The following is a 26,183-nucleotide window of genomic DNA, read 5'->3' on the forward strand; positions in this document are numbered from 1 at the left end:
TGTGCTATGCGGCTGCTTCCCACTAGCTATCTATTTTACGCTTGGTAGTGTGTATATGTCCATGCCACTCTCTCACCTTGTCGCAGCTTACCCTTCCCCCCTCCCCATATCCTCAAGTCTGTTCTCTAGTAGGTCTCTGTCTTTATTCCAGTCTTGCCCCTAGGTTCTTCATGACCTCTTTTTCCTTAGATTCCATATATATATGTAAGCATACGGTATTTGTTTTCCTTTCTGACTTACTTCACTCTGTAGGACAGACTCTAGGTCCATCCACCTCACTACAAATAACTCAATTTCGTTTCTTTTTATGGCTGAGTAATATTCCATTGTATATATGTGCCACATCTTCTTTATCCAATCATCTGTTGATGGACACTTAGGTTGCTTCCATGTCCTGGCTATTGTAAATAGAGCTGCAATGAACATTTTGGTACATGACTCTTTTTGAATTATAGTTTTCTCAGGGTATATGCCCAGTAGTGGGATTGCTGGGTTGTATGGTAGTTCTATTTTTAGTTTTTTAAGGAAACTCCATACTATTCTCCATAGTGGCTGTATCAATTTACATTCCCACCAACAGTGCAAGAGTGTTCCCTTTTCTCCACACCCTCTCCAGCATTTATTGTTTCTAGATTTTTTGATGATGGCCATTCTGACTGATGTGAGATGATATCTCACTGTAGTTTTGATTTGCATTTCTCTAATGATTAATGATGTTGAGCATCCTTTCATGTGTTTGTTGGCTGTCTGTATGTCTTCTTTGGAGAAATGTCTATTTAGGTCTTCGGCCCATTTTTGGATTGGGTTGTTTGTTTTTTTGATATTGAGCTGCATGAGCTCCTTGTAAATTTTGGAGATTACTCCTTTGTCAGTTGCTTCATTTGCAAATATTTTCTCCCATTCTGAGAGTTGTCTTTTGGTCTTGTTTATGGTTTCCTTGGCTGTGCAAAAGCTTTTAAGTTTCATTAGGTCCCATTTGTTTATTTTTGTTTTTATTTCCATTTCTCTAGGAGGTGGATCAAAAAGGATCTTGCTGTGATTTATGTCATAGAGTGTTCCGCCTAAGTTTTCTGCTAAGAGTTTGATAGTGTCTGGCCTTATACTTAGGTCCTTAATCCATTATGAGTTTATTTTTGTGTATGGTGTTAGGGAGTGTTCTAATTTCATACTTTTACATGTACCTGTCCAGTTTTCCCAGCACCACTTATTGAAGGGGCTGTCTTTTCTCCACTGTATATTCTTGCCTCCTTTATCAAAGATAAGGTGACCGTATGTGCATGGGTTTATCTCTGGGCTTTCTATCCTGTTCCATTGATCTATATTTCTGTTTTTGTGCCAGTACCATACTGTCTTGATAACTGTAGCTTTGTAGTATAGTCTGAAGTCCAGGAGCCTGATTCCTCCAGCTCCATTTTTCGTCCTCAAGATTGCTTTGGCTATTCGGGGTCTTTTGTGTCTCCATACAAATTGTGAAATTTTTTGTTCTAGTTCTGTGAAAAATGCCACTGGTAGTTTGATAGGGATTGGATTAAATCTGTAGATTGCTTTGGGTAGTAGAGTCATTTCCAGAAAGTTGATTCTTCCAATCCAAGAACATGGTATATCTCTCCATCTATTTGTATCATCTTTAATTTCTTTCATCAGAGTCTTATAATTTTCTGCATACAGGTCTTTTGTCTCCTTAGGTAGGTTTATTCCTAAATATTTTATTCTTTTTGTTGCAGTGGTAAATGGAAGTGTTTTCTTAATTTCTCTTTCAGATTTTTCATCATTAGTGTATAGGAATGCCAGAGATTTCTGTGCATTAATTTTGTATCCTGCTACTTTACCAAATTCATTGATTAGCTCTAGTAGTTTTCTGGTAGAATCTTTAGGATTCTCTATGTATAGTATCATGTCATCTGCAAATAGTGACAGCTTTATTTCTTCTTTTCCAATTTGGATTCCTTTTATTTCTTTTTCTTCTCGGATTGCTGTGGCTAAAACTTCCAAAACTATGTTGAATAATAGTGGTGAGAGTGGGCAACCTTGTCTTGTTCCTGATCTTAGTGGAAATGGTTTCAGTTTTTCACCATTGATGATGATGTTGGCTGTGGGTTTGTCATATATGGCCTTTATTATGTTGAGGAAAGTTCCCTCTGTGCCTACTTTCTGCAGGGTTTTTATCACAAATGGGTGTTGAATTTTGTCGAAAGCTTTCTCTGCATCAATTGAGATGATCATATGGTTTTTCTCCTTCAGTTTGTTAATATGGTGTATCACATCGATTGATTTGCATATGTTGAAGAATCCTTGCATTCCTGGATAAACCGCACTTGATCATGGTGTATGATCCTTTTAATGTGCTGCTGGATTCTGTTTGCTAGTATTTTGTTGAGGATTTTTGCATCTGTGTTCATCAGTGATATTGGCCTGTAGTTTTCTTTCTTTGTGACATCTTTGTCTGGTTTTGGAATCAGGGTGATGGTGGCCTCGTAGAATGAATTTGGGAGTGTTCCTCCCTCTGCTATACTTTGGAAGAGTTTGAGAAGGATAGGTGTTAGCTCTTCTCTAAATGGTTGATAGAATTCGCCTGTGAAGCCATCTGGTCCTGGGCTTTTGTTTTTTGGAAGAGTTTTAATCAGAGTTTCAATTTCAGTGCTTATGATTGGTCTGTTCATATTTTCTATTTCTTCCTCGTTCAGTCTCAGCAGGTTGTGCATTTCTGAGAATTTTTCCATTCCTCCAGGTTGTCCATTTTATTGGCATAGAGTTGCTTGTAGTAATCTCTCATGATCCTTTGTATTTCTGCAGTGTCAGTTGTTACTTCTCCTTTTTCATTTCTAATTCTTTTTTTTTTTTTTTTTTGCGGTACGCAGGCCTCTCACTGTTGTGGCCTTTCCCATTGCAGAGCACAGGCTCCAGACGTGCAGGCTCAGCGGCCATGGCTCACGGGCCCAGCCACTCCATGGCATGTGGGATCTTCCTGGACCGGGGCACGAACCCGTGTTCCCTGCATCGGCAGGCGGATTCTCAACCACTGTGCCACCAGGGAAGCCCTCTAATTCTATTGATTTGAGTCTTCTTTTTTTTTTTTTGATGAGTCTGGCTAATGGTTTATCAATTTTGTTTATCTTCTCAAAGAACCAGCTTTTAGTTTTATTGATCTTTACTATTGTTTTCTTCATTTCTTTTTCATTTATTTCTGCTCTGATCTTTATGATTTCTTTCCTTCTGCTAACTTTAGGGTTTTTTGTTCTTCTTTCTCTCATTGCTTTAGGTGCAAAGTTAGGTTGTTTATTCGAGATGTTTCCTGTTTCTTAAGGTAGGATTGTATTACTATAAACTTCCCTCTTAGAACTGCTTTTGCTGCATCCCGTAGGTTTTGGTTTGTCGTGTCTCCATTGTCATTTGTTTCTAGGTATTTTTTGATTTCCTCTTTGATTTCTTCAGTGATCACTTCATTATTAAGTAGTGTATTGTTTAGCCTTCATGTATTTGTAGTTTTTACAGATCTTTTTCTGTAATTGATATCTAGTCTCATTGCGTTGTGGTCGAAAAGATACTTGATACGATTTCAATTTTCTTAAATTTACCAAGGCTTGATTTGTGACCCAAGATATGATCTATCCTGGAGAATGTTCCATGAGCACTTGGGAAGAATGTGTATTCTGTTGTTTTTGGATGGAATGTCCTATAAATATCAATTAAATCCATCTTGTTTAATGTATCATTTAAAGCTTGTGTTTCCTTGTTTATTTTCATTTTGGATGATCTGTCCATTGGTGAAAGTGGGGTTTTAAAGTCCCCTACTATGATTGTGTTACTGTCAATTTCCCCTTTTATGGCTGTTAGTAACTGCCTTATATATTGAGATGCTCCTATTTTGGGTGCATAAATATTTACAATTGTTATATCTTCTTCTTGGATTGATCCCTTGATCATTATGTAGTGTCCTTCTTTGTCTCTTGTAATAGTCTTTATTTTAAAGTCAATTTTGTCTGATATGAGAATTGCTACTCCAGCTTTCTTTTGATTTCCATTTGCATGGAATATCTTTTTCCATCCCCTCACTTTCAGTCTGTATGTGTCCCTAGGTCTGAAATGGGTCTCTTGTAGACAGCATATATATGGGTCTTGTTTTTGTGTCTATTCAGCCAGTCTGTGTCTTTTGGTAGGAGCATTTTATCCATTTACATTTAAGGTAATTATCAATATGTATGTTCCTATTCCCATTTTCTTAATTGTTTTGGGTTTGTTATTGTAGATCTTTTCCTTCTCTTGTGTTTCCTGCCTAGAGAAGTTCCTTGAGCATTTGTTTTAAAGCTGGTTTGGTGGTGCTGAGCTGTCTCAGCTTTTGCTTGTCTATAAAGGTTTTAATTTCTCTGTCAAGTCTGAATGAGAACCTTGCTGGGTAGAGTAATCTTGGTTGTAGGTTTTTCTCCTTCATCTCTTTAAATATGTGCTGCCAGTCGCTTCTGGCTAGCAGAGTTTCTGCTGAAAGATCAGCTGTTGACCTTATGGGGATTCCCTTGTGTGTTATTTGTTGTTTTTCCCTTGCTGCTTTTAATATGTTTTCTTTGTATTTAATTTTTGATAGTTTGATTAATATGTGTCTTGTCGTGTTTCTCCTTGGATTTATCCTGTATAGGACTCTCTGTGCTTCCTGGACTTGGTTAACTATTTCCTTTCCCATATTAGGGAAGTTTTCAACTATAATCTCCTCAAATATTTTCTCAGTCCCTTTCTTTTTCTCTTCTTCTTCTGGGACCCCTATAATTCGAATGTTGGTTCGTTTAATGTTAATGTTATCTTAAAAAAAGATAAATTAACATGATCCAAAAGCAACTTGCAAATAGAAAACAGAATTTTCCTAAATCATCCCGTTTCCAATCTCCACATACTCTTTGAAGAACTGCCTATTCTCCAAGTGATTCTGTTGAGATTCAGGCATGAGTTCCATATCCTTTGACCTCAGAGTGTGTATGTGATCTAAGTTGGGCCCATCAGACTCTATCCTGGGAAGAAGTTGAAGGTTGGTTACAGATGAGTCCACTGGTACCATCACTCTCAAGAGAGAGTCCACATATTTCTACAGCTGAGATTTCCAGAGCTATATTGGATCATTTTCAACGCCTGTGTTTCTTGGCCTGGGTTCCCCAGGAAGCAGAGCCTGAGATAAAGCCTGGCTTGCAGTTGATATATTTGATAATATGAGTTCAGAGAGTTTGGGACAGGTGGAATGAAACAGAGATGGAAGAAAGAGAATCAGTACAAGAATGATTTATTGTACTGTATTGAGTTGTCCACCACTACTAGTGACTGGTCTTTAATGCCAAGGACTTGACCTAAGAGATTTTCAAAATGGGTATCAGAACTATTGCTCTGAATGGGGGAAAAGGGGAAGCATTTATCCACAGACTACTATTTCCTCTTGGTGGACGGTATCCCCATGGTGTTAACTCCACTCTGACTTGCACACTTGTGGGTGCCCAGTGAGTTCCTACTGAGCCTCACTTACAGTGGTGTAGAAGAAGCCCCAGGACTAGAAATGAGAGGTACACAAGGCCAGAGTAGCTGCTGTACAGTTGAAATTAAGCTGCATTAAGCTGGTTGAAATTTGGGTGGGACTGGCTTCCACAGCAGTGGTGAAAAAGATTTTCAAGTTGACCCATGAGAGTTGTCTGACACACTGTTCTTCAGCATTTCCCGGGTTCCTGTGGGTTACTCAGAATCCTTCCAGTTCCTTCCCACTCCCATTTCCCTTTTCTCTGTGTGCCTTACCTAAGACAAAGTTGGTCTTAGTTGCCTGCAATCTAACGAACCTTCACCTGTGCACTCATCATTGTGAAAGATCGTGTGTCTTTTAGGTTTATGATTCTAGAGGAGACTTTAGTATCTTGTTCTCTGCTTCTGTCTTCAGAAAGCCAGTGCATTCTCCCTACAGGTTCCCTGTAACGGTTCTCAGATGTTTTGCTCCTTCTTGGTTCCCAGTGATCCACACAGAACCCATCTTGGTCAATTCTTCCTTTGATTATTTCAACAGCCCTTGAGATCATCTCCCTTTGTTTTTCATTTGTGGGAAAGAGCTGTTAACCTGCTTTTATTAAGAATTTGTTGTGTTATTTACTTAAAAAATTTTCACCCTGAAAAATAAATTGTTTTGTGTAGAGACCTGAGTGAACACAAGCATATGCAGCTGTTTAAATACTGGCACACTCAAGATACAGCCAAGTTCCAGAACCCTCCCAGTTATGTTGTATTGCCCTTTGTAGTTACCTCTCCTTCTACTTCCTATTCCTACCAACCACTGATCAGTTTCTATTTCTATAATTTTGCCTTTTCCAAAATGTCGTATCAGTGCAACCATATGTTATGGAACTTCTTTCATACAGTATAATGCATTTGAGATTCTTCCATGTTATTGTATGTATCAGTAGTTCACTGGGTTTTTAAAAAATATTTATTTATTTAATTTATTTTGGCTGCTCTGGGTCTTAGTTGCGGCATGCATGTGGGATATAGTTCCCTGACCAGGGTTAGAACCTTGGTCCCCTGCATTGGGAGCATGGAGTCTTACCCGGTGGACCACAAGGAAGTCCCAGTAGTTCGCTGTTTTTTATTGCAGATTAGTCTTCCATTGTAAGGATATACCACAGTTTGTTTATTCATTCGTAGGTTGAAGAACATGTAGGTTGTTTCCAATTTTTTTGATTATAAAAAAGTTGCTTTAAACATTTGTGTATAGTGTGTGTGTGTGTGTGTGAGAGAGAGAGAGAGAGAGAGAGAGACAGAGAGAGACAGACAGAGACAGAGACAGAGACTGAGACTGACGGAGGGAGGGAGGGAGAGAGGGAACATTTCTACTTTTCTTGGGTAAATATCTATGAGTGGGATTACTAGGTCGATGGTAAGTAAGTGTATGTTTAACTTTATTAGAAACTGCCAAACTGTTTTCCAAAGTGGCTGTACCATTTTGCACTCTCACTAGCAATGATGAGAGTTCTAGTGGCTCAACATCCTTTGGTTATTTTAAAAAGTATATTCTTTGAATATAAAAGTAATACATATGTATTATGAAACTTATGGAAAATATGGAAAAATCTACAGCAGACAGTAAAAATCACTTCTAGTTTCACTACCCAGAGATAGCTTCTGTTAACATTTGGAGTTTGAAGTTTCTAACCAAAACAAATAACTTTCATGATTGTTCTCCATCACCTCTGAGATTCTACTCAGAGAAGTTCCAACAGAAACATTGCCATAACTAAATATCTGCTAGCTTGACAGAGGCTTATTCTATATTTGTTATGTAATCATATCCAGTCTTCTACTATTTTTAGATATCTTCCCATGGGTCTATGCAGTATTCTTTTAATGAGACATCAAAGCAAGGGCCATACTTAATATTCTTTGGCAATCTATACTGCTGGTGCAGATTGGGAATACAGTATGTGCTCATAAAATATTAGGTTAATTGGTTATTGGTTCTAAAACATTTCTTGCTTCTGTCACGAAGAATGTATTAAAACCCTTATGCAGTTAATTTACTTGTCAGGTATCACGACTACTTGGAGTAATTAATCTTAAACAGAGGCAAGGAGGTCTGGAGGCCAGGAATCAGGAGAATGTACATGCCAGCTCTGGCATGAACTAGACGCAAGCCATTTCATCTTTCCAGACTGGAAGGGCTGTGGAGTGTGTGAACATCAAGGTAGATATTATATCAGACACTGCTGAGCCCTGCTTCACATCCTCTTGCTCCATCTTTTACTCTAGCGGTTACCGTAGCAACCAGCTACATACGGATTTAACTTAGCAGACACTGGCCCTCAGTTATACTGGGTATCTCTCATTCTGTATCCTCGGCTCCTCTACCACCTCTGAGTGGGACGCTTATGGGAATCTGCTCAACTATTTTGAGGCATGGGGCAGATTGGGAGCTACAAGAGAGTTAGCACCCCATATAGGGCAACTTTTCTAGTGGTGAACTCTTCCACTCCTTGGGTGAACAACTCTTAATGTATTCTAAATGACAGCTTAGATGGGCTCTAGCATAATTGGGCCTTGATTTCCTGGTGGCAGTCAACCAATAATACATTCTTGAGTTGCCTTTCCCTCATTCCTTCTTTTCTTCTTAGTCCATCGAATCTCTTTTCTCCAGTTTGAATGTAAAATAAAATACTCACTTGTTAAGTCCTTGCTCAGACATATTTTGGATCACCTAGACTGAGACAGGTACTAACTTGCACTGAATTTCATGTTTTACATAGACTCACTGACGGTTGCCATTTGCCTTTACTCCAAATCTGTCTCCACTTGCAGCCCAGCCTTGTTTCTCTTCCTTCTTTTACAGTAAAGTTTCTAGAAAGAGTTGTCTGTGCACGCTATCTTCATTTTCTCATGTTCTAGTCCTCTTTAATTTGTTGAGGATGCTCCAATTTGTTTTCGTTCTATACCTCTCCACTGAAACTACTTTCGTCATGCCCCAAATCTACCAACCCATAAACAATGAATCTAATGAACAATTTAAATTCTCATTTTTTAGACTTTTCAGGAGAATTCAGTACTCTCTGCCAGACTCTCTCTTCTATTAGTTTCTGTCCAATCACACTTTTCTATTATTCTGCCTCTTTCTTTGTTACTCCTTTTAAGTTTTTTGTTGTTGATGCCCCCTCCTCTAGACGTACTCGGAGCCTTCTGCCTTTTTTCTCTATAGTCTTGCTGGGAAGGTCTCATTTCCCATGGCTTCAAGTAGTATCAATATGATGACAACTCCTAGATTTATACTTGACTTCTGACCTCTCTAGTTTATCCTAATTAAAGTTTACTTCACATATCCTCTTCTGAATGTCTCATTGACATAACAAACTAAACTAGTTCCCACCATCACTTTCACAAAACTGCTCCTTCTCAATTCTTCCTCATAAACAGCACTCCCATCTATCAATTATTTGTTAGAAATGTGACATTAAACTTGGCTTCGTCACCCTCATTCCCCAACATCCAGTCCATCTCAACATCCTCTTAGATTCCATTTCCATACAATTTCTTCCATCTCGACTGACACCATTCTAGAACAAGCCACCATCATCTTTCCCCTAGATTTCTGCGATAGTCTCCTCCTTTCCACACATTTAATGTTGTCTTTTCAAACCCATTCTCCATACAGTACACAGAGCATTCTTTTAAAAAATGTAAATAAGATGGCATTAGTCCTCTGCTTTTCTTTAGTTGTTTCCTACAGTAAAATTTATACTCCTTCCTACTTACACTTGAACCCTCAACTCATGCCATTCACCCAATTCACTTCAGCACCAGTGGCTTTCTTTCATTTCTTCAGATGCGCTAAGTTCTTCCCTGTTTCCAGGCATTTGCACATGCTCTATCTGGAAGGCTCACCACCCACACTTCACCTGGCCAACCTCAACTCATCCTTCAGGATTGAGTTACAAATGTCATTTCTTCAGAGAAGAGCTCCCTGATTGCCAGTCTAAATTAAGGTTCCAATTTATTCCCAGTATAATCATATTCCTTTTTAGCACTTTTCCCTTATTAGCACTCATCAAGATTCTCAACTGTATATTATCTTGTGTTAATGTGTCTATTCAACGTCTGTCTCTTCAACCAGATTGTGAACGACATGATGATGGAAATCATGTTTCTTCTGAAAACTCAACATTTTCACAGTGGTTGGTGCATGTAAAGTGCTTGATGTGTATCAGGCCAGGCAGTGTGTTATGTGCTGTCAAGAGATGAGCACAAAAAAGGAATCATTCACTGGCTGTGTTCATCACACCTAACTGATTTGACATTATATGGATAACAACTTGGCTCTCTTTCTGTTAGTGAATGAGTAAGAATTTTATATAATTGAAGGAGGGAAGAATTTATGATTGTCAATGAGAAGAGTACAAGTACATTATTTAATATCAATAGTATGAGCTCCCAAAGCCACTATACTTATGAGACATCTATAAGTGTTTGTAGATGCACACTGAAATTTTTGGTCTTTATAGAAAAGAAAACACACAGCAAAAATGGCTAAGATTATTCCAGTAGTTCTGAGTTTAAGGCACTTAAAAAGATCTAGTGACCATCTAGTGAGATGGATTATTGGTGATAACTCTATAGCTGAAACTCTCCATAACCCCAAGGTAACTCAGGAAATGGAGTTCGGATGAATAATTAGTTTTCAATTCATTTTTCCCCTCTGATCAATAAATTCATGTCTGTTGGAGGCTGGAAGTGGGTAATCAGCTAGGAGCTCTATGTCTCAATGGGTTTGCTTTGGTCAGATGACTGTTTGCTGTGAAATTATTTTGATTCACTCAACTGCAGTTTATCTTCAAGAACAGGTAAAGGCCTGAGGGCCAAATGTCAGCAAATTTAAATTCTGCAAATGGATCTTCTAAAGAAAGGTAACTGGCTCACAGTCCTCTCTAGTCAACAGCTGGCTTTACATTCTGAGCTGGTGTTAGCACCTTTCATGCCTAACTGTCACCAGTCTTGAGGTTACAATGACGAAAATGGGTACTTCGCCTGCCAGGATGAACTTAGTGAGGTCCCTTCAATTGATGGGAACCAGTCCCACTATGTCCTGCCCCCTAACTAGATAATATACTTGCTTTCATGAACAGTTGACCCCAAAGCTCTAAGGCTTATTGTCCTAAACATCATTAGTGTTTTCATGAATCTTCAACGGGGCTGGTGGGTTGTTTTTTCTTAAATTTATAGTGTGTGTGTGCTCACTTGTTTTGCATTGGACTATACATCTTCTCTTCATACAACCCATCCAAGAGAGGACACCAAAGACCATGCCCAAACCACCAAAGACCCATGTCTTCAGGGTTTGCAGGTGAATTGAGGAGTTAAGACTAGTATAGTGGAAATACTCAGACAGGTCAAGTGCTAAAGTCTATGTTACTGACTGTGAGTGTCTTAAGAGTTCAGGGAAGGGGAGAGCAATATGGGTTGGATTAGTCAAGGAAGGAGAGCAAACCAGATTTCTGAGAGAGTATAAAGCTTACTGGCCTGAACTAGGGAAGTGAGTGTGTGTAGCTTAGACCACAGGAGGTTTGTAGGAGGTGGGACACAGAGGAAAAGAGGATGGAGAGGGAAGGAGGAGGCAGTATCTCAGGAACCTTTAAGACCAGGTAAAGAAGTGTGGACTTGATGCCTAAGTGTTTAGAAGCCACTCTGAGGTGCTGTAATGGGAAGTAAGAAGACTTGGGGACTCCCTGAGCAGAGGTGGCCCATATTTTCACCATCCCATAACCCTGACTTCACAGTAGTGGTCAGGACAAACCAATGGGTAGTTATTGAGAACCTATTGCATAACCCACTGAACTGAGAAAAGTCAGGTAGAACAGCACATCACTCTCCATCACACATGCTAACCAAGAATGCAATTCTTTATCTCTGTTCCACTCAGAATCCACTGTGGCAGGGAATGCTGGATTCTGAGACGGTGCGAACCAGTTTTCTTTTAGTTTGTGAACTGAGGCAGAAACAGATTCCATACCATGGCCTTAATGGCCCACTGAGATATTTTAGGCAAATTTGATTTAAGAATGCGACGCTGCCAGTTGTGTGTCTAGGTTAGGGGTTTATTATTTTTGCCAAAGCACATTTCCTAGAAACCAAGACTGAGGGTTTGAACTTGAACTCCTTTTTCCATCTTCTAATTGATTTCCCATGATATAAGCTTTGTTTGCACCTAATTTAAGTCTTTGTCTTCCTTATTTTTTACATTTTTAATTACATTTTTCTGTCTCTTAGATAAAATGTACTTCTTCTGACCACTCTGGGAGAAGTTAGTTATCCAATGATGCATAAGAAGGAGAAGAGTGGACTACACTTAATTAATATATGAGAAGCCTCCTTACCTTTTGAGGCTCACTGATATTGAGTTTTCTCTTAACTGTAGATCCTTATTGACTGGGAATTTGCATCTCTACATACACCATTAGAAAAGATGCTAACATATACTTTCCAAATCATTAAATAAAGATTTGATTAGGTGTAAAATCACGTAAACTTGGAGTTAGATGGGAGTGTGTGTAATAAGCTGTAGTTCAATGAAAAGGGCCTTAACCTTAAGATGAGGGACCCCGGATTTAAGTGCTTTCTCTCTCACTAGTTGGATGGTGCTGAGCAGTTCACTTACATTTTCAGAGCCTCGGTTTCTCTTTCTGTAAAATGATCTTGGGTAAGGAATTACCTGAGACAGTGGGAGAGCCTTGTTTCCTGCCTCCCCAGTCTCATGTCTTCAAAGCTGGAAATATTTAACTCATATTCAGATCAAACTTGCCTCAGTCTCCATGGAAACCAGACTCCTTAGCAATCAGGGGGAATTTAATGAGCCTGAAGGCAAGATTTTGAAGATCTCAGCCTTATTAGCCTGGCTGCAGATTCTGTTTTGACCTAATATTCTGGTTAAACCATCGGGCCCTGGTCCTATTCTCAGATAGGATGAATAGCATAGCTTTAAACTAGCAGCTCTGTTGCTAGAGGATCTGGGTTCAAGTCCTGACTGTACCACTTTTTAAGCTGTACGGCCTTAAGGAGGTAGTTGAAGTCTGTAGGACTCAGATCCTTTATCTGTTACTCAGGGAAATAAGATTTACCTAACAGGAAACCTTAGCACTGTGTCCAGGCACTGTTATTGGTCATGGTCCAGTCATATTCCATTGCTATAACTGAGACCTTGTCTGATTTCCTGGTTTCCCTAGAACCTGGGCCATGCCTTGCTTTCCCCCAGTTCTCTTGGGCACCGAGATGCTGTTTCCGTGTCTGGGTCCTTGTTGTCCTTGTGGACCTCCATGATGCCTGGGCAGGCTGGTCTGTTATCTGCTGCCTGAGGCTCTCTGTGCCCTGTTGCAACCACTGGAAGCCACAGCTGAACTTCCCAGATTCCTCCTTCCCCCTTTCTCTAATTTCCTCCTTCTTCTTTGGACAAACCTGCCTGGATAAACCTTCTTGCCTGTCAGATTCGGTTTAGTGTCTGGGTCCTGATCATACTATTACCTAGAGGCTTGTTGGTCATCTCGAGGAAAATTACTACAAAGAGTTGACAAAATGGAAGATGACTTACAAATTAAAAGAAAATACGAGTGTTCCAACTGGTTGAGTTTTTCTGTGATGACAAATGACTATCAGAAATAATGTTACAAAGCAGATATTTTCAAATTAGACATATTTGATTTATCTCTTTAAGGGAAAGGTGATGTATTAATAATGAGGAAGAATACAACAGCATTTCAAAGGAAAGAATTTGGGGAAAAATGGAAATTAATTTATTGCTGAAAATGATGCATGTCATCAGTTATGAAAACTCTCATATTGCATATTTTAAAAACAAGGATATGCAATTTTCTAACTTGTTTATATTTTTTCACTGGGTTTTGAACACTTTGATTAGAAACATAAAAATACAACATCATTCAGGTTTGTAGGAACATCTGATTGGCATTAGGGAAGAAAATTTACTAGCTGAATTTCATAAAAATATTTGCATGAAAGAGTAGGATTGAACATGGAGTCTGGGCGACTCAGAGTTCAGCTATATTTGTTTTAGTGAGGTTTTGTTCTCAGCTTTGACAGCCATTGAAATCTATTATTGAAATGACCTGTGAATTGCTTTTCTGAGTGTTAAACTAAGGATTAAAAAATAATGAAACAGGGGCTTCCCTGGTGGCGCAGTGGTTGGGAGTCCGCCTGCCGATGCAGGGGATGCGGGTTTGTGCCCCGGTCTGGGAAGATCCCATGTGCCGCGGAGCGGCTGGGCCCGTGGCCGCTGGGCCTGCGCGTCCAGAACCTGTGCTCTGCGGCGGGAGAGGCCGCAGCAGTAAGAGGCCCGCGTATCGCAAAAAAAAATAATAATAATAAATAAATAAATAATGAAGCATATCCTATGGTATTGCTTTCTCTAAAATATTGTTATTATAATTAGAGCAAACTAGGCTTATTGTGCATATAAAATGGTATATAATAAGGCAAGGTGCACATGTAAAACATATGATTTATTCACCTTTATTTCATACTTTAAAATATAATTTTTGTGTATATTTTGTAATGCACACAAACATTAATACTGCATTATATATGTATCTACTTTATAAATAAACTTATTTTGGGATATAGGTTTTTTGTTGTTGTCTTTTAGTGTTTTTTTAGCTGATGGGGTGAAGAATCAAGACCGTATTGTTCACTATGTAGGATATTTTGCTTGGGAAGAGAAGCCTGTGATTCTGAAGAGCTTCCAGGTGGAAATAGTAATAGGATTGTGCTGTGTTGCTTGGGAAAGTAGGTGTAGGATTAATAATAATAATGGTCAACATTTATTCAACACTTCCTATGTACCAGGTACCACACCAAGCACTTAACATTGATTATTTTATTTATTCCTCTCCTCTACCTTAGGAGGTGGGTATCATTACCATCCTCATATCAGCGTGGAGGAGGCTTAGCCGAGAGGTCCAATCACTTTCACAAAGACACACATAAGGGGGCAGAGCTAGAGGTTGAATCCACATCTTTCTGACTCTAAAGTTTGTGCTCCTACTGTGATCAGACCGAAGAATGAATTGTACTGCAAAGCACTTGGTTCCCTACCTCTGGAAATGTGTCTCTGTGGCTGGGTTTCTTCATGAGGGGTGTGATATTGTTATTTATGATACAAAATATATATTTGGTCTCCATTCCCCTTCCTGGCATAGACCTTCTGGGTGGGGATCATGGTGGGCTTGGAGAAGGCATGGAAGCTCTGAATCCTTTCCCCATACCTTGCCCTATGCATCTCTTCCATTTGTCTGTTCCTAAGTTGTATCCTTTTATAATAAGCTGGTAATCTAGTAAGCAAAATGTTTCCCTGCATTCTGTGAGCCTCTCTAGCAAATTAACCAAACTCAAAGAGGGGTCATTGGAACCTCCAATCTATAGCTGTTTGGTCAGGAGCACAGGTGACAACCTGGACTTAGAATTGGTGCCTGAAGGGGGACAATCTTATAGGACTGAGCCTCAAATCTGTGGGATCTAATGCTGTATCCAGGTAGATAGCGTCACAGTTAAATTGTAGGGCACCCAGCTGGTGTCTGAGAATTGCTTGGATGTGTGAGGGGAAACCCCACACATTGGAACTGGGTGTAGAATTGGAAAGGGGAGTTGAACTCTGTGACCTCTAAGATGACTTCCAACTTAGAAACTTGGAGCATTTCTCCATAAATGCTGTTTCCAAAGGTTATAAATGCTTTGCTTACAAACGAAAGGCCACAGTCATCAAATAAGTCTAGGAAGTGCTGGATTAATAAGGTTAAACTGTTTCTTTCCTGCAGGATTCTCAGAGCCTTTACCACAATATTATTCATTGTAAATGCCCAAGAGGAGGAAGTAGTGTGCTGTCTTTCCCCAAACATACTGACCCTGGATTCTTCCTTTATTGTAGAGTATCTCCTGAGTTTGGTGTTTCCTAGTTCAACCTTGGAAGCCCTGCTAGAAGCTAGAGTATTTATGCTGATTTATGCTAATTCTCCAAAAATACTGTTACCATTTAGAACATGGTTGGCAAACTCTCTCTTAGACAGAGTGTTATATTAGTCAGCCCTCTGTATTCCTCTACCATGATATAAATCAGAAAGTTTACAGAACCACACTGGTGAAAAGGCACACTCTGTCAAATGAACTTTGATCCAATTTCTCCCGGCATTTCAGGCATTTTAGGATGGGCCCCTTTAGGGGACACCCTAAAGAGGGAAGGTAAGAGACTCTGAATAACTCCCCTGCAGCTGTACAGGGTCTGTCAGTCACAGGATCAGATTCCTACTCCTAGCCCAACAGTTAACCTCTCTATTACACACCCTGTCTGGGTAAGAAGAAATCATGTTCTCTGATGGCAAAATGAATCAAAGGAGGACTAAACTGAAGAGAAAGCTTTGACAAAATGGGGCTGAATGTAGAAAAAAACAAAGTTTGTGCTGGGTTACTGAGCAGCTTTCACTTTGTTGTTATTTGTCCTTTCAATTCGGAGCCTGCTACACGATGCCTTCGTGGCTAGGGCAGGTCTCAGTGTAACAGGATGTCAGAGTTGGAGTTTTTCCTGAGATGCCAAGGTATGAGACATGCTATAGTCCAGGTTTCTAGAAACCAGTTACATAACTCTTAACCTCTCGTGCGCAGTGGGCATGAGAACGGTGTAGGAACCTTGTGAGGAGGTTTCCTGGAGATGCCTGAGAATCTGCCCTTCCCAGCCCCCCGCCGTGGGGAAGGGTGGGAGCTGTTGTTGTGTCACTTAGGTTGAGAGAAGGACTTTAAGAAAACCACGTGGCAACTTTCATCACTGTCTCCTCCTGCTTGGGGACACAGTGACCAGTGTCTGACTTGGGCCCGGGTGAGAGGCTGCCTAACGTGGCAATAGACCAGAGGACTGGTACTTGGGAAGTAACTGAAGTCCTAGGAACCGATTACACAGGTCACAGTTCTGACCCAGACTTCTAGGAAGAAAAGACTGGAAAATCGCCTTATCTTATATTTGTGTAGCTCAAGTGACTGACAGAGTTATTTCATGTTACCTCATTTGACTTTACTGTGAGTTTCTAAGGTGAATATAATTATGATTCCAGTCTTACAGATAAGGCAGGCAACACTCATAGAGGGTAAATGAATCACCCAAATTTCTAAGCTCAAACCAGAAAGAATCATAGTTAATACTTTCCAATTACCTTACCACATGTCAGGCACCATCATACAGGCCTTGCCTGTACAGAGTCACTTATTCCTGCCCACAACTCCATGAAGAAGATACTATTATTAGCTCCATTTTCTAGATAAGGAAACTGAGGCTTAGAGAGTTTCAGTTAACTTGTTTGCTAACAAGTGGAAGAAGTGGGGTCGGAACCTGGGCCCTCGGGCTCCCACGCCTCTTGGTGATCTTCTTTCCATGATACCACACTGGCTACATAAGGACTTTTAAAACCTAAAGATCTCTCCAAGTTAGATTCACTGCTAACAGAGTGTTCCTAAGAGGTAATCTTTGGGGACCTTATTGGATGCCGATGTACGAATAACTTTAATCAGACTACCAATCTGTAGCAAGCAGTTACTTTTAAATTACATAGGGGAGTCGTAGAAGAGTTAATATTTTAAACAGTTTGCACACCCTTCCCCACAGCTCATTTCAAGCATTAATTATTTAGAAAGCTATTTCTTAGGTACACTTCAACATAGCCGCGTAGATGATCACAAGTTCCAAATAGCAAACAGGAATCAGGTGTCACTCTTGCGCTCAGAACACTGGGTACGTTGACATTGGCTTCACCCACACTCCGCACCTTCCCAGCCACGGAGCCCCGGAAAGCGGGGAGAACCGGGATGGAGTCAGACACTCCTGGCCTCAGATCTCAGTTCTGCCAACTACAGGATCTCTGAGTTTCAAATTCCTCATTTATAAATTGGGCAAAATACACACCTCACTGTTTTGGAAGGTTGGAAGATGAGTTGTGAGAACAAAATACCTAGTTCAGGGTCTGCCATCTAGTAGATGTTCAATTAGTATCAGTTTCCCTGTCTCTCCTGCTCCAAGATCCTTTCTTAATCCCATTTTGGGAATTAGGGCAATTCAGTCAGCATCTCTGAACCTCAAGGTTCCCATCTGTGAAATGGAACCATCAGTAAATATCTCAGAGGGCTTTTGTAAGACTATGTAAATTAATATAAAGTGAAAGTGCTTTCTAAATTGTGATTTCTGTGTCCCACCCCGTATCTGCCAGCAGTGCCCTGTCCAATCAGCAGTGCTTGCACTTGTTTGCCATTTTGAACTTTGAAAGAGTCCCCGCACCATGACTCATCTTCTTCCTTCCTTTCTCTTCCTTACAACTTTTGAAGGAGATGGGGCTGTCCCTTTCCTCTCCATCTTACATGAGGCCCAGAGATGTCTCGTTACTTGTTTACACAAGCAGGACCACGGCTGGAGCCTGAGCATGTGGCTCTCTCATAAAGAGAAGAGCTTTTCCTTGGTGTCCAGGCGGCTCCGGTGGTTTGGCCCTTGTCCAGAGAGACTGTGGTGGCTGAGCTTTGTGAGGGAGGCTGCCTAATTTTATCTTTGAATCCCAATTGGTAGGGGAGGAGCTCAGCCCCTCTTGAACTAGACATTATTTGTGGGGTGTTTGCTGTGGGTGACCTCATGATTAAACCGCAGCAGAACATTTTTGTAATGTCTGCTGGGGATGAAAATATTCTTCCTTAGACCGTTTGTCACTGCAGTGTTCACACTCTGTAATGCCCCAAGATATTTCTCTAAAAACAGCAGCTGCTTCCCTTCCACTACCCAAACAGAAAGATTCAAATCCAGGCCCACGTTTTCATTAAGGACCTACTGTGTGCAGACCCTTCTGTAGAAGCTCAGAGATGAGCTAGATGCGGCCTTTGCTCTGGATTAGAGGTCAGTTGAATCAGGTGATGCCCTCTCCTGCCACCTCACTGCTCCCCAGTCTTGAGCCAGCTGATCTGGCTGGCCGAGGAGCCCCCTGGAATGCCTTCCTCCTATAGCCATGCCCACGGGAAGACAACATCTTCCCAGATGGACAAGCCAGGGGTTTGGGAGCAGTGGGGCCACGTGGCTAGAAGACGCCTGTGTTCTTAGCTGACAACCTAAGAGCACACACTGTGAAAGACAAAGCAGATGAGATGAATGAGGGCAGCAAGGAACAAATGGGTCCCTCAACAAGCATTCCAGAGTGAGGCGAGAACCAGCTGCGCAAGAGGTCTGGCGTGAGCGATCACAGCCAGTGTTCTCTAAAAGGAGAAATACATAGCTGAACGCCTTTTTTGTGTGCCACGTACTGGGGGTGTGGCCGTGAAGACAACCTGGTCCCCATCCTGGAGGAGCACACAGTCTGGTAACCAGAGCTGACTGCATGATACTCTCCCTCTCTCACTGTCCTGCCCACCCCCTGTTGCCCACGGCACTGCCCAACCTCCTCTGGCCCATCTCTGCTTCCAGGGGCTGCCCCATCCCTACAGAGCCGGTAGCTGACAGTTCTTGTGTTAGCTCCAATATCTTAATATGTGGCCTCTCCCAGGGATAATTGCACGTCTAAAAGGGTCAGAAAGGACCAAAATACCCTTGACACCTTCCTCTGTTGAATTGAGGCTGCAGTGGTGGAAGAAGAGGCAGTTTGTTTTGCACGGAGGCGGGGCTTCGCTTGATGCCCATCAGATTCTCGCCAGCTCAGCTGTCTCTCCTTCTGCCTGTGCCTGGGGCCAGCCCTGCCAGGGATTTGCCCTCCCAGGCCAGCTCCCATGGCTGCTGGGTGTTGTCTGCCTCTTAAGCCTGATGCCACGTCCAGTACCTCTCAGGCTCCGCTAAGGCTGGCTGTGCTCGTTTTGTAAGGGGCCGAAGTGGCAGGGCTCATTCTACGAGTCCCCTTTAGCTTAAGAAGCAGAGCTTCTGTTGTGCTTAATTTAAGAGTAATTTACAGCTGGTTTAAGTGTTTGATGCCTCTGAAGGATCTCAGCATTTAAAGCGTCTCCTTGAATCCTGGGGAAGAGGAGCCTGATCTGGGAAGCTGAGTGGTCTGCAGGAGGCCGGATTTTCCTGTCCTATAGAGGGACTTTCTCCTTCCCTACAGGGCCCTTTGTGCTGGATCTGATCATGCTGAGCTCAGGACAGGACAGTGACTCTGGGATCCCCAGATTTGTGAAGAACACAATTTAGACACCAAGCACCTGAGGGCTAGGAGAGATCCAAGAGGAATGTAGAGTCCCTTTTCCTCTTTCATTAGCCTCTTGAAGCATATTTTATGATTTCCATTTTGTAGGTGAAGAAACCGAGACTTGAAGAGATCAGCCCATCACTGTCTGGGGGGATGTGGAGGTGATATTAGCAAGGAGGAAGAGGGCAGGGCTGAGCTTCATGCAGCTAATCGGAGACGTGTTTCTCTCTGAACCCTCTCTAGGCTGGTCTTTACATCTGATTTCTGGTGATGACAGAGACAGGTCTTATTTCAGAATTAACGAGGTGAGGATATACCTACCTCATAAGAGGTATCTCCTGTGAAAATATAATCCAGAGACTGCAAGCGGCTGGAGTAGGTGGTCACCTACATGCTATTTGAGTGGATCCTGTTGGACTTTCTTTCCCTCTCAGAAGCCCCACGCCTGGGAGTCTATCATTATCAATTCTTGGGTTTCACATTGCCTTTTCCAGGCTCCTTTTTAAAAAATATGCCACTTCCCTTGGGAAGAAGACTATCAAGATCTGAACATACTGATGTGAATTGATACATGCAGTAATTGCCTTGCTGATGGAGAAGGCCTGAACTTCTTGGTGGAGAAAGCACTGAACAGGTCAGAGGAATGAAGAGCAGAGGTTAGCAGCATGAAAATGTCACCATTGTTACAAGCAGGGCCCAAGACAAGAGGAAGTTCTTGCTCTCCCTGGGCTGACATGCTCAGGCTGAAATCTCATGCTGAATTTCAGTGTTCACAAGGAAAATCTGGCTATCTTCTCCTGGAGTTGACAATGGCAGGCAAAGTTGGCTCTGCTAGACAGATTACTGATAAAAGAAGCAATTGTATAATTTCCATTGTGCCCAGACATCCTTGTAGTCATGACAACATCCTCAGACATTTACAACACTGACAGCCAGGGAGGTGGCTAATAATTTCTTCCCAATACTCACAGCCACTGTGTAAGATGACTTTTGGCCCAGACTGAATTCTTGATGAGTGCTGTCTGCAGGGTGATTCTGTGTGGGAGTCACTAGGGGGAAGGGAGGCTTTGGGGGTTACTAGAGGTGAGTGGGCAAAAATCACTGCATTCACTTGGGTCGTCTGACCTAGAGGGAAATCATATGCCAGTGGTTCAGTTTTGGAAATGTTTCCCCCATTGAACCATGCCTTTCTATTCCTCCAGGTGCCACCATTACTGTACTCCTGCATTATGGCAACTGGTCCTTAGCTGGTCTCCCTTGAGTATAGTCTATACCCTGTTACCTGTCAATCTACAGTCCAAATCATTGTCATCCTGTCACTCTGCTGCTTAAGAAACTCTTTTTCTAAAAGCAATCGAAGTATAGTTGACTTACAATGCTGTGTTAGTTTCAGGTGTACAGCAAAGTGATTCACTTATATACATATGTATCTATCCTTTTTCAGATTCTTTTCCCTTATAGGTCATTACAAAATATTGAGTAGAGTTCCCTGTGCTATACAGTAGGTCCTTGTTGGTAAGACTCTCTTATAGCTTCTTCTCTGCTACTCAACTCCTCGCTTAAATTTAGTTTTCCAATCTCACCAAGCCCAATCCATCCTGATACAGTCAAACCCCTTCTCAGTGTACACCTTCTGTTTATTGAGACTCAGTACCTCGCCATCCTCTGCCTATTCCATGGCCCTTTTATGTTCTATGCATTTACTCACCTCTTTCTTTCACAGAAAATTCCTTCTTTTCTGTCTTTCTAAATTTTATTCATCCCCCAAGTTGCAGCTAAATTCTCCCTACCTTGAAAGAAGCTTTCCTTGACTAGTCCAGCCCAAGGCATTGGATCAGTCCTCTTATCTATGGCCAGTGCCACACAGCTTGAAAGATGTATTATAGTCAGGGGTTAATGAATGATAGTCTTTTCTCCCCAGAAGACTGAGCTCCGTGTTTTGGGAGCTGTCCGTAGGTGACTCCTTCATCTCTCACAAGGCCATCCCCTCTATCCTTTCTCGACCACCCTTTTTAAACCATCACTCTACTTTCCCTGCTTTATTTTTCTTCATATCACTATCCCCACTGACATTGTACAACATCATTTGTCTCTTCAATTAGAATGTAAGTTCCATAAGGGCAGAGGCTTCGTCTGTCTTGTCATCTTTTGTACACCCAAGAAACATCACAGTAAAGCCTGGGATATAGTATGGCCTCAATACATGATTGTTGAATGATTGGCTGAATGAATGAGTCCTTGCTGACTGGCTACTTCACATCCACGATGACGGAGGAGAAATGGGAAGGCACTGATCCTTTCTACTGTGCACGTGGCTGCAGTAACTTTGAAAAATGAACCCAAGTATGGCTCTTTCCCTCCCACCACAGAGAACCAAATGTTACTGAACACCAAAAGTATCGGAACAGTCCACAGGGACATTGCACATTCCTGTCCGAAGAGCTCTGTGACCAGGGAGTCTAGGCATGGCCAGCTGGCTTCTGTAATTGCTCGTACTTTTACTGCCCTGCTTACTCCTTGGATCGTTGTGAGGTTCAAAGGCAATGAAGTATGATAAAAAGAGTTAAATTGTAAATCAACAGAAAAATAGGAAGCATTATCCAACCAGTTGGTTGGTGGGGATGGCATGAGGTATTGTGGACCACTAGTATTGAAAATGAGCGAAAGGAGGGGTTAGGATTATGCAGGATTATGTAATTTCACTCGTTTGGAGGGACCTTTCTGGATTTGTCAGGAGTTTGGTAAGAAGGATGCCTTTTACTTTTGAGAAACACAAATGATATATTTTCATGTGTGAATGCTGATCAGTGGGTTCTGTCCAAAAGAAACAAGGCCTTCAAAACCTTAGAAATATTGGAAGGGGAAAGATATATCACCACCACCAACACATCATCATCATCATCATCAGATTAATCCTTACAAGACTCTCAGAGATAGGTATTCTTTTTTTTTTTTCTTTTTCTTTTTTTTTTTTTGCAGAGGAGAGAACTGAGATACATAGAGATGGAGTCCCTTACACAGGCTCCCTTAGCTAGTAAATGATAGAGTCAGGAATTTAATAAGAATTGCTAACATGTATTGAGAATTTTTAAAATGTCAGTCATTCTTTTCAGTACTTCATTTAATACAATGCAAAGATGCAGGCAATGTGATTCCTCATTTATAGAAAGGAAAACTGAGACCTAGAGAAGTTAAGCCAGTTACCCAAGGTCACACAACTAAGAAGGGCAGGAACCGAGACCTGAGCCCAGCCCGATGGCCCTGGAGCCTCTGTGCTTCCTTGTTATTCTGTGCCGCCTCCTGAATCCCTGCCCTCTGTCCCTTTTGCCATGCGATGTCCAACAAATGGCTTAACTTTTATAACCAAAGAAGCTACTTTCAGCACTGCTACCAAAACAAATGAAAGAGAGGAACGCAGAAAAGAGAGAGAGGGACTTAGGGGGAGGGGTGGGGGAATAAACAGCCAGAACTGCTGAGGTGAGTCCCAGTGAAGACTCTCCTGGAATCATCCCTGGCTGGAGAAAGCAGATGGCGTGGCTGCCATGAACAGCCCCCTAAGAAGCTCTAAGAGTCCCCCACGTGAGAGGAAGCTAGTTGTCAGCTGAGGGTGCGGGCCCACCCAGCTGTGTGAAGGGTTTGCCAAGATGGGATTATGGTTTATTGAGTAGCAAAGAGCAACATCCAGCTGCCTAAGAATTACACTGACAGGATGCAAAGGCAAGAGAATATTGTGTAAACCTTATTTATAGATCAATAGATAATCTTTCATATGCAAAAGGTCAGCTCCAGGAAGGCAGAGTGGTAAAGAAAGAAATACTGCTTGCAAATACAATATTGACTTTAAAAAATCCACCCAGATGAATCCTCTGATGTATATTCTTCTAGTCAAAGTACATTTCTTTATTCATGAGTCTTTCTTCCCCCCCTAACCATTTCAGGTTCCTCAGTGAAGGATGAAGGGAATAATTGAGAACGCTGATTTCTAGTTGTCTTGAATTCTGTACCATCAAATGATCAGCATGAAATGGAATCAACGCTGAGAATTTCAGAATAACATTTCTAAGTGTGTGTGTGTGTATGCAGCGCTTAGGGTTCTCAAGTCAAATGACAACTCACCCCTACCCCTTGTAATTTCCTGCTCTGCTGGCTGTGATGATAAACATTTAACCTGGCTTAAGGAAATAAACAACTATTCCATCCTACCGGTCCCCTCTGGATTCCTTCATCCATTTTGTGTTTCTTCTTTGCCTTGAAGCAAGTAGTTCATCATTCCCAAGAATATATGAAATCGTTGCCACCCACCTCTACCTGGCTGCTGGATTGTGAAGATGTTCATGACTGCTGCTTAGACACAAATAAGAATGGAAAAATAAGGAAGCTTAACTGGGCTTTTTTTCCATGAAATCATCTTTTAAATTAGAGGACCAACTCTGAATTTAGGTGCTTCCTCTTAGCAGTTTGGAAAACACTTCAAAGGACCACGGTCTGAGAAACCTGAATAGATGTCTTGCTGGTAGAGTGTTTTTGGAGTGAAAAGTTGCTCTAGTTCCCAGGGTCACCCTGTGCTGCATCCCGGGAGGAGTGTGCAGCTGGGAAAAGTCCACCCTGGGCAATAAGTCCAAAGGCTTAAGATGGACGGCTCTTCGTCCCAACTTCCTGATGGGGATCAGCATGGCAGTGGATGTGAAAGGACTTCATACTCTGTAGGATTATGTAAGTATATATATATTTCAGAGCCATCGAGGAGGATCATTTAACAGTGACACAATTCCTCTAAACTGCTTACAAGTTCTTTTCTTTCTCCAGTTAGAAAGCATGTTTCAGATACTCTGAGAACGATAACCTCCTCTTAGGAACAGATGTGGCTCGAAGTGGTCACCTCCAGCTTTGTCTGGACTTGATGGGGGAGCCAGGTGTGCCTGAGGATTACTGAACACCTCAAAATGAGAAAAGGACACAAAGGGGAGGCTGGGCTTGATGACAGATGGCACATATTTCCAGAGTCAAAGTCGGCGATTTGTCCCCTCTGTTCTGCCAGAGTTCCCCCTTCAGTCTAGGGCTGTGCCTTCCACGCCCACATCCTCCCAAGTTCCTCCCCAGTGCTCATCCCCTAGAGGGAGGGCTGAGGGTCCTTATTAATAAGAACAAATGGTGCTGGCCACAAGGTGTGGGCTAATATTAGGGTCAAATGCTGGAGCTCTTGATTTCAAACTTTGCAGTGATTGCCCATCCCTTGGTCACGTGCTCCCAGTCCCCCATTCTCAGACCTGCTGTTATCATCATAGCTGTGGAATGTGTGAGTGAGGGGGTCCCTTTCTTCTTGAATCTCTCCTCTGCAGTAGCGCTTCTCATGAGCCACATGTGACAGTCTGTGAATAGGGCTGTCCCTTTGCATATCCTAACGTGCTTTTGTTCTGCTATGGAAGGCTCTGTGGCCGCCCCTATTCCACTCAGACTTTTTCTAAGAGGAAGGGGAGAGGAGGAAGAAGGGAAGAATGGCAATTGGAAGGGAAAGAAAAAAGAGGAAGGGGTGAAGGAAACCACCTGGGTAATAGGTAGTTTTAATAAATTTATATTTATATAGTTCTTTATGGTTTATACACTAAAAACAACTTGCAAAATGTTTCTACAGGCATAATCTTATTTAGTTTTTACAACCACCCAATTTACAGATAAGGAGGCTTAGAGAAGGTAATGGTTATCTAGCTAATGAATAACAGCATCCCATCTGGAATCCAGTCCTTCTGACATCATATATAGTTTTTTCTTTTTCTTTTCTATACTGCTCCATTAAATGTAAAGGCATATCCCAAAGTCCTCTTTTTTTTTTTTTTTTAACTCATGCCAAACACTCTGGGTGAAAGCTGAAGGTCTTAGGAGCCACCATAACTCTGTATTAAACCCTTATTGGACTTTTTCTGAGGGTGGGCTTATAGACTTTGACTGGTTGGCCAGAGAGAGTATCCTACAAATACTTAGTACATTTATTAATGTTTTTGAGCAGTTTGTAGTTTACAGTATATTTTCATATGTAAACCTCACTTGAGAGTCCTATAAGCTATGCATCTCTCAGAAATCCAGTGACTGGCCCAAGAGTAAATGGTGGAGTCACGATGAGGCCCTAGATTTTTTTTTAATCCTAAGGCCCATGACTTTTCTGTTACCTCAGATTTCCTCCACTGTTATGTACCTAACCCAGGGTAGATTCTGCAGAGAGTATAGCAAAGTCCATTTAGAGAGCCACGGCTCCTGAGTCAGTCATAACCCTGACCTCTGAGCATGAGTGGCTACATAATTTGTGAGGTGCAGTGCAAAATGAAAATGCAGGGCTCCTCATTCAAAGCTGTTTAAGTGTTTCAAGATGGCGACAGCAGAGTATTATACCTGGGGTGAGGCCCTCTGAGCGTGGGTGCCTTTAGAGCATGGAGCCCCGTGAGACGGCCCTGGTTGCCTGCCAGTGAAGCTGGTCCTGCCTCTGACATGAACTCAGGAGTG

General features: G+C 41.7%; 1 protein-coding gene across 2 annotated transcripts in view; it reads right to left on the reverse strand.

Annotated features, from left to right (window-relative positions):
* The window catches only part of FSHR (follicle stimulating hormone receptor), a gene marked incomplete at both ends in the record, with an annotated part of 171,315 nt that overhangs the window by 25,045 nt on the left and 120,087 nt on the right, over nucleotides 1-26,183 (reverse strand). The gene's annotated exons all lie outside the window — the stretch shown is intronic.

This window comes from Mesoplodon mirus (assembly GCF_964341445.2).
Source record: "Mesoplodon mirus genome assembly, chromosome: 14".
Classification (NCBI taxonomy): Eukaryota; Metazoa; Chordata; class Mammalia; order Artiodactyla; family Ziphiidae; genus Mesoplodon; species Mesoplodon mirus.